At 50.9% G+C, this 11,946-nt stretch overlaps 1 protein-coding gene across 4 annotated transcripts in view; it reads right to left on the bottom strand.

Annotated features, from left to right (window-relative positions):
- Positions 1-11,946, bottom strand: part of LOC140403940 (serine/threonine-protein kinase BRSK2-like) — a 498,437-nt gene that overhangs the window by 39,610 nt on the left and 446,881 nt on the right. The window lies entirely within an intron of this gene.

The raw sequence follows: 11,946 nt of genomic DNA, 5'->3' as shown, positions 1-11,946 counted from the left end.
CGGCAACCTCGGTGCAAATTGGAGGATCTTCAAACAAAAGTTCCAACTCTATCTCGAAGCCACCGACCTCGAGGCCGCATCGGACGCCAGGAAAATCGCACTATTCCTCTCCACAGCCGGGGACCACGCCATCCACATCTACAACTCCCTTACATTCGCTGAAGGCGAAGACAAGACGAAATTTAAAACAGTCCTACTGAAGTTCGACAGCCACTGCGACATTGAGGTGAATGAGAGCTTTGAACGGTATGTTTTCCAGCAGAGGTCTCAGGGTAAGGATGAACCTTTTCAATCCTTTCTGACCCATCTCCGCATCCTCGCGCAGTCATGTAACTATGACTCGACCACTGATTCCATGACACGGGATCAGATCATTTTCGGGGTCCACTCCGATTTCCTTCGCCAGCAGCTCCTGCAAGTGAAGCAGCTCACCCTCACCATCACCATCGAAACGTGCGTTCTCCACGAACACGCTAACAATCGGTACTCCCACATCAGGGCGGCAGAAACGGCAAAGCTAACCTCCCACGAGGCGGAACGGGTGCAGCCATCGTACAAATGCAGGGTCTAAGTATCGACGAGAGTGGCCATTCCGCGTGCTTTTCCCAGGCCCCTGCGCATGCGCGCCACGACCGAGGGGACGGCGAGACCGACGACCAGACTGCGCAGATGCATACATCGTACGACCGCACTGCGCATGCGCGATGGCGCATGCAACGCGCTGACGTTGGCGTCATGACGTGTCTGAATTGTGGCTCCGCCCATTTAAAGCGGCAATGTCCAGCAAAATCACGACGGTGTCTACAGTGTGGCAAGCTTGGCCACTACGCAGCCCTTTGCAGATCTGCTCCACTGCCCAGCATCCAGCGATCCCAGCCGCGGCACAGAAGCGTCCGTTCAATACAGCAGGACATGCCAGACTCCGACCCCGACAGCCCAACAGATCCTGATGCTGCGTCCCTCAATTTGGTGGGCATCATCACGAAGCATGCGCTGCCTTTCTCCAAGACAGCGACGCACCTCCCGATCCTCAGCGTGGATCCCGACGACGAGTGGTGTGCTGTCCTCACAGTCAACAAGGCTCGCATCCGGTTCAAACTGGACACCGGCACATCAGCGAACCTCATCTCCAAATCCGATCAACACCATCCGCGTCAGACCAAGCATTCTTCCACCGGCCTGCCAGCTCCTTGACTAAAATGGCAATGCCATAGTTGCCAGTGGCTCATGTCAACTCGGAGTTTCCAATAAATCATTCAAAGCGACACTGCGATTTGAGATTGTGGGACCTGACAGAGCATCCCTGCTCGATGCTCGGGCCTGCAAACTCCTGAACTTGGTTCAGCGAGTCCACACCATGTCATCCTCACAGGCGACGGCCTCACCTGATGAGAACTTCCAGGCTGAAATTGATGACATCATCACGCAGTACCACAGCGTGTTTGACGGAATGGGCAAACTCCCATACCGATACAAAATCCTGCTCAAACCCGAATGCCACCCCTGTGATCCTTGCACCACATCGGGTGCCGGCACCCCTCAAGGACGGCCTCAAGCAGCAGTTACAGGACCTCCAGGACCAGGGCATCATATCAAAGGTCACAGAACCCACGGACTGGGTCAGTTCCGTGGTCTCCGTCAAGAAGCCGTCAGGGGAGCTTTGAATCTGCATCGGCCCCAAGGATTTAAACCGCGACATCATGAGGGAACATTACCCGATACCAAAACGAGAGGAGTTGACCAGCGACATGGCTCATGCCAAACTCTTTACGAAGCTGGACGCATCCAAGGGGTTCTGGGAAATACAGCTGGATGCATTCCAGTCGCAAGCTGTGCACATTCAATACCCCGTTCAGTCGCTACTGCTACAACCGGATGCCTTTTGGCATCATCTCAGCCTCAGAGGTATTTCACCGCATCATGGAACAGATGATGGAGGGTGTCGAGGGGGTGCGCGTGTATGTTGACGATGTCATAATCTGGTCCACAACTCCTCAAGAACACATTGATCGCCTCAAGCAGGTATTCCACAGAATCCATGAGCATGGCCTCCGACTCAACAGAGCCAAGTGCTCGTTCGGTCAATCAGAAATCAAATTCCTTGGTGACCACATCTCGCAGCAAGGCGGTGGCCAGATGCTGACAAGGTCTCGGCGATCAATGCCATGAAGACCCAGAGGACAAGAAGGCACTCCTCCGCTTTCTAGGGATGGTCAACTTCCTCGGGAAGTTCATTCCCAACATGGCGGCACACACCACAGCCCTCCGCCATCTCGTCAAAAAGTCGCCGGAATTCCAGTGGCTGCCCGCTCATAAGAACAAATGGCGTGAGCTGAGGGCAAAACTCACCACAGCCCCGGTTGTGGCATTCTTCGACCCGACCAAGGAGACCAAAATATCCACTGACGCGAGCCAGGACGGTATTGGGGTGGTGCTCCTCCAACGGGATGACTCCTCCTCATGGGCCCCAGTTGCGTATGCCTCCAGAGCCATGACGCCCACTGAGCAACGGTACGCTCAGATCGAGAAGGAATGCCTGAGCCTCCTAACGGGAATCGACAAATTTCACAACTGTGTATGGCCTCCCAAAATTCACGGTTGAGACAGACCACAGGCCACTAGTCCATATAATCCAAAAGGATTTGAATGACATGACGCCTCGGTTACAGCGAATCCTTCTCAAGCTACGCCGCTATGATTTTGAACTTGTCTACACGCCAGGCAAAGAACTCATTGTTGCAGATGCCCTTTCCCGGTCTATCACCACACCGTATGAACAAACTGACTTTGTCTGCCAAATCGATGAGCAGGTGCAATTGTGTGCCTCCAACGTTCCGGCCATTGATGATAGGGTCATCCAAATTCGTGAGGAAACGGCCAAGGATCCTCCGCTACAGCGTGTGATGCAGAACCTCACAAATGGCTGGCAGAAGGGACAATGTCCCCAGTTTTACAACGTCAAGGACGACCCGAGGGTGGTGGACGGCATCCTCATGAAGCTCGATAGGATTGTGATTCCGCAGAGCATGCGAGCTATGGTGCTCAGCCAACTCCATGAGGGTCACCTGGGGGTCGAGAAATGTCGACGCAGAGCTCGAGAGGCACTCTATTGGCCGGTCCTCAACTGCCCCACGTCAGAAATTTCAGCCAGCTCAACCCAAAGAAACTCTGCAGCAACATGAGATAGTGACCTCCCCATGGTCCAAAGTCGGTGTCGACCTTTTCCATGCCAAGGGGCGTGACTATGTCCTCCTGGTCGACTGCTTCTCCAATTACCCTGAAGTGGTGAAACTGTCCGACCTCACGTTGAAGGCGGTGATTAAAGCTTGCAAAGAAACGTTTGCCCGGCATGGGATACCGCTCACGGTGATGAGTGACAACGGTCCCTGTTTTTACAGCCAGGAATGGTCTGATTTTGCCCGCCTAGACAACTTTCGTCACGTAACCTCCAGCCCCCACTATCCGCAGTCAAACGGGAAGGCCGAAAAATGGGTCCATATTGTCAAGAGATTACTATGCAAGGCTACAGACTCAGGCTCCGACTTCAACCTGGCGCTGCTGGCATACAGAGCATCCCCGCTGTCCACTGGGTTGTCTCCCGCGCAGATGCTCATGAATCGTGCTCTGCGAACCACGGTTCCAGCCATCCATGTTCCAGGCCTTGACCACCTCACGGTCATACAAAAGATGCAGCAGTCTCGGGCCCAACAGAAATCAGCATATGGTGCCCATGCCACGGATGTCCCTGAGCTGGTCCCAACTGATCGTGTTCGTGTGCAGTTGCCTGACGGCGGCTGGTCCGCCGCAGCTGTGGTGGTCAAGCAAGTGGCCCCGAGATCGTTCCTCGTCCGCATGGCTGATGGCTCCTTCCTACGACGCAACAGAAGTCAAGAGCAGTATTACGGTGGCGGAGAGGATGCTAGATGGGGACTCTTCTTCCGAGGTAGTACGGGCTGAAGTTAGAAACAGGAAAGGAGAGGTCACCCTGTTGGGAGTTTTTTATAGGCCTCCTAATAGTTCTAGGGATGTAGAGGAAAGGATGGCGAAGATGATTCTGGATAAGAGCGAAAGTAACAGGGTAGTTATTATGGGAGACTTTAACTTTCCAAATATTGACTGGAAAAGATATAGTTCGAGTACAATAGATGGGTCGTTTTTTGTACAGTGTGTGCAGGAGGGTTTCCTGAAACAATATGTTGACAGGCCAACAAGAGGCGAGGCCACGTTGGATTTGGTTTTGGGTAATGAACCAGGCCAGGTGTTGGATTTGGAGGTAGGAGAGCACTTTGGGGACAGTGACCACAATTCGGTGACGTTTACGTTAATGATGGAAAGGGATAAGTATACACCACAGGGCAAGAGTTATAGCTGGGGGAAGGGCAATTATGATGCCATTAGACGTGACTTGGGGGGGATAAGGTGGAGAAGTAGGCTACAAGTGTTGGGCACACTGGATAAGTGGGGCTTGTTCAAGGATCAGCTACTGCGTGTTCTTGATAAGTATGTACCGGTCAGGCAGGGAGGAAGGCGTCGAGCGAGGGAACCGTTGTTTACCAAGGAAGTGGAATCTCTTGTTAAGAGGAAGAAGGAAGCCTATGTGAAGATGAGGTGTGAGGTTTCGGTTGGGGCGATGGATAGTTACAAGGTAGCGAGGAAGGATCTAAAGAGAGAGCTAAGATGAGCAAGGAGGGGACATGAGAAGTATTTGGCAGGAAGGATCAAGGAAAACCCAAAAGCTTTCTATAGGTATGTCAGGAATAAGCGAATGACTAGGGAAAGAGTAGGACCAGTCAAGGACAGGGATGGGAAATTGTGTGTGGAGTCTGAAGAGATAGGCGAGATACTAAATGAATATTTTTCGTCAGTATTCACTCAGGAAAAAGATAATGTTGTGGAGGAGAATGCTGAGCCCCAGGCTAATAGAATAGATGGCATTGAGGTACGTAGGGAAGAGGTGTTGGCAATTCTGGACAGGCTGAAAATAGATAAGTCGCCGGGACCTGATGGGATTTATCCTAGGATTCTCTGGGAGGCCAGGGAAGAGATTGCTGGACCTTTGGCTTTGATTTTTATGTCATCATTGGCTACAGGAATAGTGCCAGAGGACTGGAGGACCGCAAATGTGGTCCCTTTGTTCAAAAAGGGGAGCAGAGACAACCCCGGCAACTATAGACCGGTGAGCCTCACATCTGTAGTGGGTAAAGTCTTGGAGGGGATTATAAGAGACAAGATTTATAATCATCTAGATAGGAATAATATGATCAGGGATAGTCAGCATGGCTTTGTGAAGGGTAGGTCATGCCTCACAAACCTTATTGAGTTCTTTGAGAAGGTGACTGAACAGGTAGACGAGGGTAGAGCAGTTGATGTGGTGTATATGGATTTCAGCAAAGCGTTTGATAAGGTTCCCCACGGTAGGCTATTGCAAAAAATACGGAGGCTGGGGATTGAGGGTGATTTAGAGATGTGGATCAGAAATTGGCTAGCTGAAAGAAGACAGAGGGTGGTGGTTGATGGGAAATGTTCAGAATGGAGTACAGTCACAAGTGGAGTACCACAAGGATCTGTTCTGGGGCCGTTGCTGTTTGTCATTTTTATCAATGACCTAGAGGAAGGCGCAGAAGGGTGGGTGAGTAAATTTGCAGACGATACTAAAGTCGGTGGTGTTGTCGATAGTGTGGAAGGATGTAGCAGGTTACAGAGGGATATAGATAAGCTGCAGAGCTGGGCTGAGAGGTGGCAAATGGAGTTTAATGTAGAGAAGTGTGAGGTGATTCACTTTGGAAGGAATAACAGGAATGCGGAATATTTGGCTAATGGTAAAGTTCTTGAAAGTGTGGATGAGCAGAGGGATCTAGGTGTCCATGTACATAGATCCCTGAAAGTTGCCACCAGGTTGATAGGGTTGTGAAGAAGGAGTGTTGGCCTTTATTGGTAGAGGGATTGAGTTCCGGAGTCGGGAGGTCATGTTGCAGCTGTACAGAACTCTGGTACGGCCGCATTTGGAGTATTGCGTACAGTTCTGGTCACCGCATTATAGGAAGGACGTGGAGGCTTTGGAGTCGGTGCAGAGGAGATTTACCAGGATGTTGCCTGGTATGGAGGGAAAATCTTATGAGGAAAGGCTGATGGACTTGAGGTTGTTTTCGTTGGAGAGAAGAAGGTTAAGAGGAGACTTAATAGAGGCATACAAAATGATCAGGGGGTTAGATGGGGTGGACAGTGAGAGCCTTCTCCCGCGGATGGAAATGGCTAGCACGAGGGGACATAACTTTAAACTGAGGGGTAATAGATATAGGACAGAGGTCAGAGGTAGGTTCTTTACGCAAAGAGTAGTGAGGCCGTGGAATGCCCTACCTGCTACAGTAGTGAACTCGCCAACATTGAGGGCATTAAAAAGTTTATTGGATAAACGTATGGACGATAATGGCATAGTGTAGGTTAGATGGCTTTTGTTTCGGTGCAACATCGTGGGCCGAAGGGCCTGTACTGCGCTGTATCGTTCTATGCTCTATGTTCTATGTTCTAGAAGGGCGCTGCGCAGAGTTCCACGCCCGCCACCTAACCATGATATCCCGCCTCTCTCAATGCTTCCTCTGGACGTGCCCTACCACAAGGCCACCGATCTACCAGCAATCCTGCTGACCTCTGCGACCACCGCATTGGCGGCGGTCCCGCCTATCCAAGTGCAGGCGGCCCCTGATCCACCCTTGAGGTGGTCAACGAGAATTCATCGCCCGCCGCAGAGACTAAACTTATAGACTGAACGTTTGCACAACTGTGTTACCTTATCATTTTGACCTCTGTAAATATCGTTATCGTTTCATCTGCCCTATATCTGCACTAGCGACACCTTCCTGTGTACAATAAGGTCATTTTAGCACATTCTGTATATAGGCACACACATATACACATCCACACGCACATGCACCTTAATATTTATTATCTCAACACACACAATATAGAAAAAAAAGGGGGGATGTCATAATATACATCTATGTATATAATGGAATGCAGACAGCAGTGATTGACACACAGGATGACCAGTAAGCACAGAACAGAGCAGCCAATCACCAGACAGGACACGACCACTATAAAGCCAGAGGGCACCAGTTTTCCCGCTTTCTCGGGACCCAGCCTCTGAGACAGTCAGAGCTTGTGAGCTAGCCAGTGCCTACACCATGTGGTAGCTAGGTTAGTCTGGTCAGGCTAGTGTCAGGTCTCCAGTCAAGTCAGCATAGTGTCAACCCACAGTTGAACATGTATAATAGTTTGGATGTTGAATAAAATCATGTTGCATTTTATCAAGTGTTGGAGGTCTGTCTCTCTCTCACGTGCAGTTCACCTCGACCCAGCCTACCCAACACTTCACCACCTCACGGCCCCCCTGCCCGTCTCTGTGTGCCACCTCACGGCCCCCCTGCCCGTCCCTGTGTGCCACTTCACACCCCCTCCCTGCCCGTCTCTGTGACCCTCTTCACAACCTTGTCCATCTTTCTGGTTGTGAATCTTCGGAACTCTCCAGCCGAGAGCCTTCTGGATGCTGCACCATTCAATACATTTAAGGTCTCTCAGGGTATCCGGGGTGTACTAACTACAGGAGATGGCTCCACCAGATAACTTACGACAACCAACATTTTATGCCAACTTTCAACAATTGTTCACAGAGTGCTTCCAACCATTCTTTCCACACTTAGCACCAGGGTCCAACTGTTGGGACAAGTTATAAAACATCCCACTGAATTGCCAGCTCCCACCATTGATTGTCCTAGTGGGTCACATGACCTCTCCCTCAGAGAATGTTCATTAAAGGGGCTACCTACTACATCCCTCCCCCTTTTGTGTCCATTTTTTACACATAATTAAATTACACAATTGCCAAAAGAGTAATGATCATGAACACTTTTACATTAGTTCATGAATAACTGGGGCTTCACAGCTCCAGGGTCCCAGGTTCGATTCCCGGCTTGGGTCACTGTCTGTGCGGAGTCTGCACGTTCTCCCCGTGTCTGCGTGGGTTTCCTCCGGGTGCTCCGGTTTCTGCCCATAGTCCAAAGATGTGCAGGTTAGGTGGATTGGCCATGCTAAATTGCCCCTTAGTTTCCAAAAGGTTAGGTGGGGTTGCGGGGATAGGGTGGAGGCATGGGCTTAAGTAGGGTGCTCTTTCCAAGGGCCGGTGCAGACTCGATGGGCCAAATGGCCTCCTTCTGCACTGTAAATTCTATAACTCAGTCTATCCGGTGACGACTTCTCCCTCGAGGAGCAGCAGAGCGCCAGTGACTGAGGTTCTTCTATTGAGGCAGTTACTGTTGGCATTATTTCACCAGGACTCGCCCCTTGCACCGACATTTCTTCTTCCTCTGTTTCCAGTGTTCCCTGGGGGATGACACTCTGGCCTGTCAGGCGCTCCTCGGGCAACTCACAGCGCTTCCCGCTGGCACAATTGGACCAGGTTGTAGCCCTGGTTCTAGAGACGGCTCTTGCCCACCCAAGTGGTCTACCTGCTTTTTAAAAATCTTGTCCCGTACGGTAATCCCATAGCACACCGGCCCTGTTCTGTCCACAACAGCATTTGGAACCCAATTTGCTCCATTGCCGGAATTCTTCACAAACACTGGACCCTCTACCTTGGCTGCCCTCGCACTTTTAAACAAATCGTGTTTCGTCCTCTGGGTCCTCCTGCTTGCCTCCACCCTCCCCGCTAAATTTGGGAACACTAGTCTTAACCTGGACGACCCATCAACAGCTCAGTTGGATGGACTCCAGTAGTCGCATGTGGGAGGATTCTCTCCGACAGCGGGAACCTCACAGACTGTTATATTATTGAGCTACTAATCCTGAGCCAAGTTCAAGTCCCACTTGATGGCAACTAGGGGCATTTACATTTAATTCATTAATTAGCATGGAACAAAGAGCTAGTCTCATTCATAAATATCAGAAAATTATTGGATGATCGTAAAGATCCCATCTTGTTCACCAATGAGCTTTAGGGAAGGAAATCTGCTGTCCTTACCCGGTCTGGCCGGATCAGAGAAGGTTCATTTGGATGATCCCGGGTATGGAGGGATTGCCTTGTGAGCAAAGGTTAAACAGGTTGAGACTCTACTCATTGGAATTTAGTAGAATGAGATTAGATCTCATTGAAACAAAGGATTCTCAAGAGGCTTGGCAGGGTCAATGCAGAGAGGCTCATTTCCCTCATGGGGGAGTCTAGAACCAGAGGGTACAGTCTCATGTGACGACTGGAAGTCTTTAGAAATATTGGATTTTAAGTGTTGGGCCATGTAAAAGACTGGGGCTACAGTGTGTTTGACTGCAGTGGCCTTGTTTTTTTAAGAATTCTGTTTTGCAGGGGCCTGGGTGCTTTTAGCAGCCAGAAGGTGAAATTGACAAAGGAATGTGTTTTTTCAGTCTGGGCTAATAGTTTCAAAGAATTTACAGTGCAGAAGAAGGCCATTCGGCCCATCGAGTCTGCACCGGCCTTTGGAAATATCACCCCACACCTCCACCCTATCCCGGAACCCAGTAAACCCACCCAACCTTTTTGGACACCAAGGGAAATTTGGCATGGTCAATCCACCCTAACCTGCACATCTTTGGACTGTGGGAGGAAACCGGAGCACCTGGAGGAAACCCGCGCAGACACGGGGAGAACGGTGTAGACCCTGCCCAGACAGGGATCCAAGCCGGGAATCGAATCTGGAACCTTGGAGCTGTGGAGCAACTGTGCTAACCACTGTGCTACCGTGCCGCCTGCGGACTGTGGTTTGACTGGGAAAGTCCCCGGGGAGTTAATAAGCTTTGCAGCCTGCAGAGTTCATTTGTTTTTTCAGCTTGGGGTGAAGGGGTCATCGCTGGGTGGAGCCAAGGAATGCAGAGAGATCTTTTGAAAAGCTTTAGAGATGGAGTTGCGGAGAAACTATGGGAGTCTAATCTGCCTGACGCGGGGCCCACAATTACCCCACAGTAATATACACTGAGAGCTGCATGTTTCTTTTCTTGTTGTTTAATGGCGAATTGAATAGTAGTGTTAAGGGCTAATTGTAAGTGTTTCATTTTGGGTGTGAAGTTAAAAAAGTTAATATTGTATTCATAATACAGTTTTGTTTTAGACACACCAAATCCCCATTTTTTCATGCGCTCACTCCTGGAGCGAATCATTCTTTCTGCAGTCTTAAAATATTGCCCTTTCGCAGCACGGTGGCGCAGTGGGTTAGCACTGCTGCCTCACGATGCCGAGGTCGCAGGTTCGATCCCGGCTCTGGGTCACTGTCCGTGTGGAGTTTGCACATTCTCCCCCGTGTTTGCGTGGGTTTCGCCTCCACAACCCAAAAGATGTGCAGGGTAGGTGGATTGGCCGCGCTAAATTGCCCCTTAATTGGAAAAAAAAATGAAGTGGACACTATAAATTTCTAAAAAAAAAAAATATTGGCGTTTCGGTTCAGTATCTGAACCACTACAGGGATCTGGACTGGGATTGTAATACTCAGAATGAAGAGGTGTCCATTAAGACTGAGATAAGGACAAATTTCTTCTCCCAGAGGGTTGTGAGCCTTTGGATCTCCTCGCCACCGAGAGCTGTGGGGGCAGAGTCCTTGTGGATATTTAAGGCTGAGATAGATAGATTCTTGATCAGCAAGGGCATCAAAGATTACGGGGAAAGGGCAAGAATGTGGACATGAGGAATATCAGATCGGCCATGATCCTAATAAATGGCGGAGCAGGCTCGACGGGCCGAATGGCCTACTGCTGTTCCCCTCTCTTATGGTCTTAAGGAGTCATAACAATATTGGTGATGGAGGGAGAAAGAAAATAGAGGCTATTTAACCAGGTGGGGGCTGGAGATCATGTGACCCACCATACACCCAAAGAGAGTTGGCAACCGGGTTGCTGCGATCGATGCCTTCTCCAATGGACGGGCTTCTGTGTTTGTGGCCCCACAGACCAAAACTGATCGAGGACCCAAAAGATACTTGAGTTCAGAGAATGGGTATGTGGACGATTAGAATAATCGTGCCCAAGGGACTGAGAGATACCCCAGGGACTGAGAGATACCCCAGGGACTGAGAGATACCGCAGGGGCTGAGAGATACCCCAGGGACTGAGAGATACCCCAGGGACTGAGAGATACCCCAGGGACTGAGAGATACCGCAGGGGCTGAGAGATACCCCAGGGACTGAGAGATACCCCAGGGACTGAGAGATACCCCAGGGACTGAGAGATACCCCAGGGACTGAGAGATACCCCAGGGACTGAGAGATACCCCAGGGACTGAGAGATACCCCAGGGACTGAGAGATACCCCAGGGGCTGAGAGATACCCCAGGGGCTGAGAGATACCCCAGGGGCTGAGAGATACCCCAGGGACTGAGAGATACCCCAGGGACTGAGAGATACCCCAGGGACTGAGAGATACCCCAGGGACTGAGAGATACCCCAGGGACTGAGAGATACCCCAGGGGCTGAGAGATACCCCAGGGACTGAGAGATACCCCAGGGACTGAGAGATACCCCAGGGACTGAGAGATACCCCAGGGACTGAGAGATACCCCAGGGACTGAGAGATACCTCAGGGACTGAGAGATACCTCAGGGACTGAGAGATACCCCAGGGACTGAGAGATACCCCAGGGACTGAGAGACACCCCAGGGACTGAGAGATTCCCCAGGGACTGAGAGATACCCCAGGGACTGAGAGATACCCCAGGGACTGAGAGATATCCCAGGGACTGAGAGATACCCCAGGGGCTGAGAGATACCCCAGGGACTGAGAGATACCCCAGGGACTGAGAGATACCCCAGGGGCTGAGAGATACCCCAGGGGCTGAGAGATACCCCAGGGACTGAGAGATACCCCAGGGGCTGAGAGATACCCCAGGGACTGAGAGATACCCCAGGGATTGAGAGATACCCCAGGGATTGAGAGATACCCCAGGGGCTGAGAGGT

The sequence above is a fragment of the Scyliorhinus torazame genome, chromosome 29 (genome assembly GCF_047496885.1).
Source record: "Scyliorhinus torazame isolate Kashiwa2021f chromosome 29, sScyTor2.1, whole genome shotgun sequence".
NCBI lineage: Eukaryota > Metazoa > Chordata > Chondrichthyes > Carcharhiniformes > Scyliorhinidae > Scyliorhinus > Scyliorhinus torazame.
The sequence above is the reverse complement of the archived record's forward strand: the minus strand, read 5'-3'. Positions and strand labels throughout refer to the sequence as shown.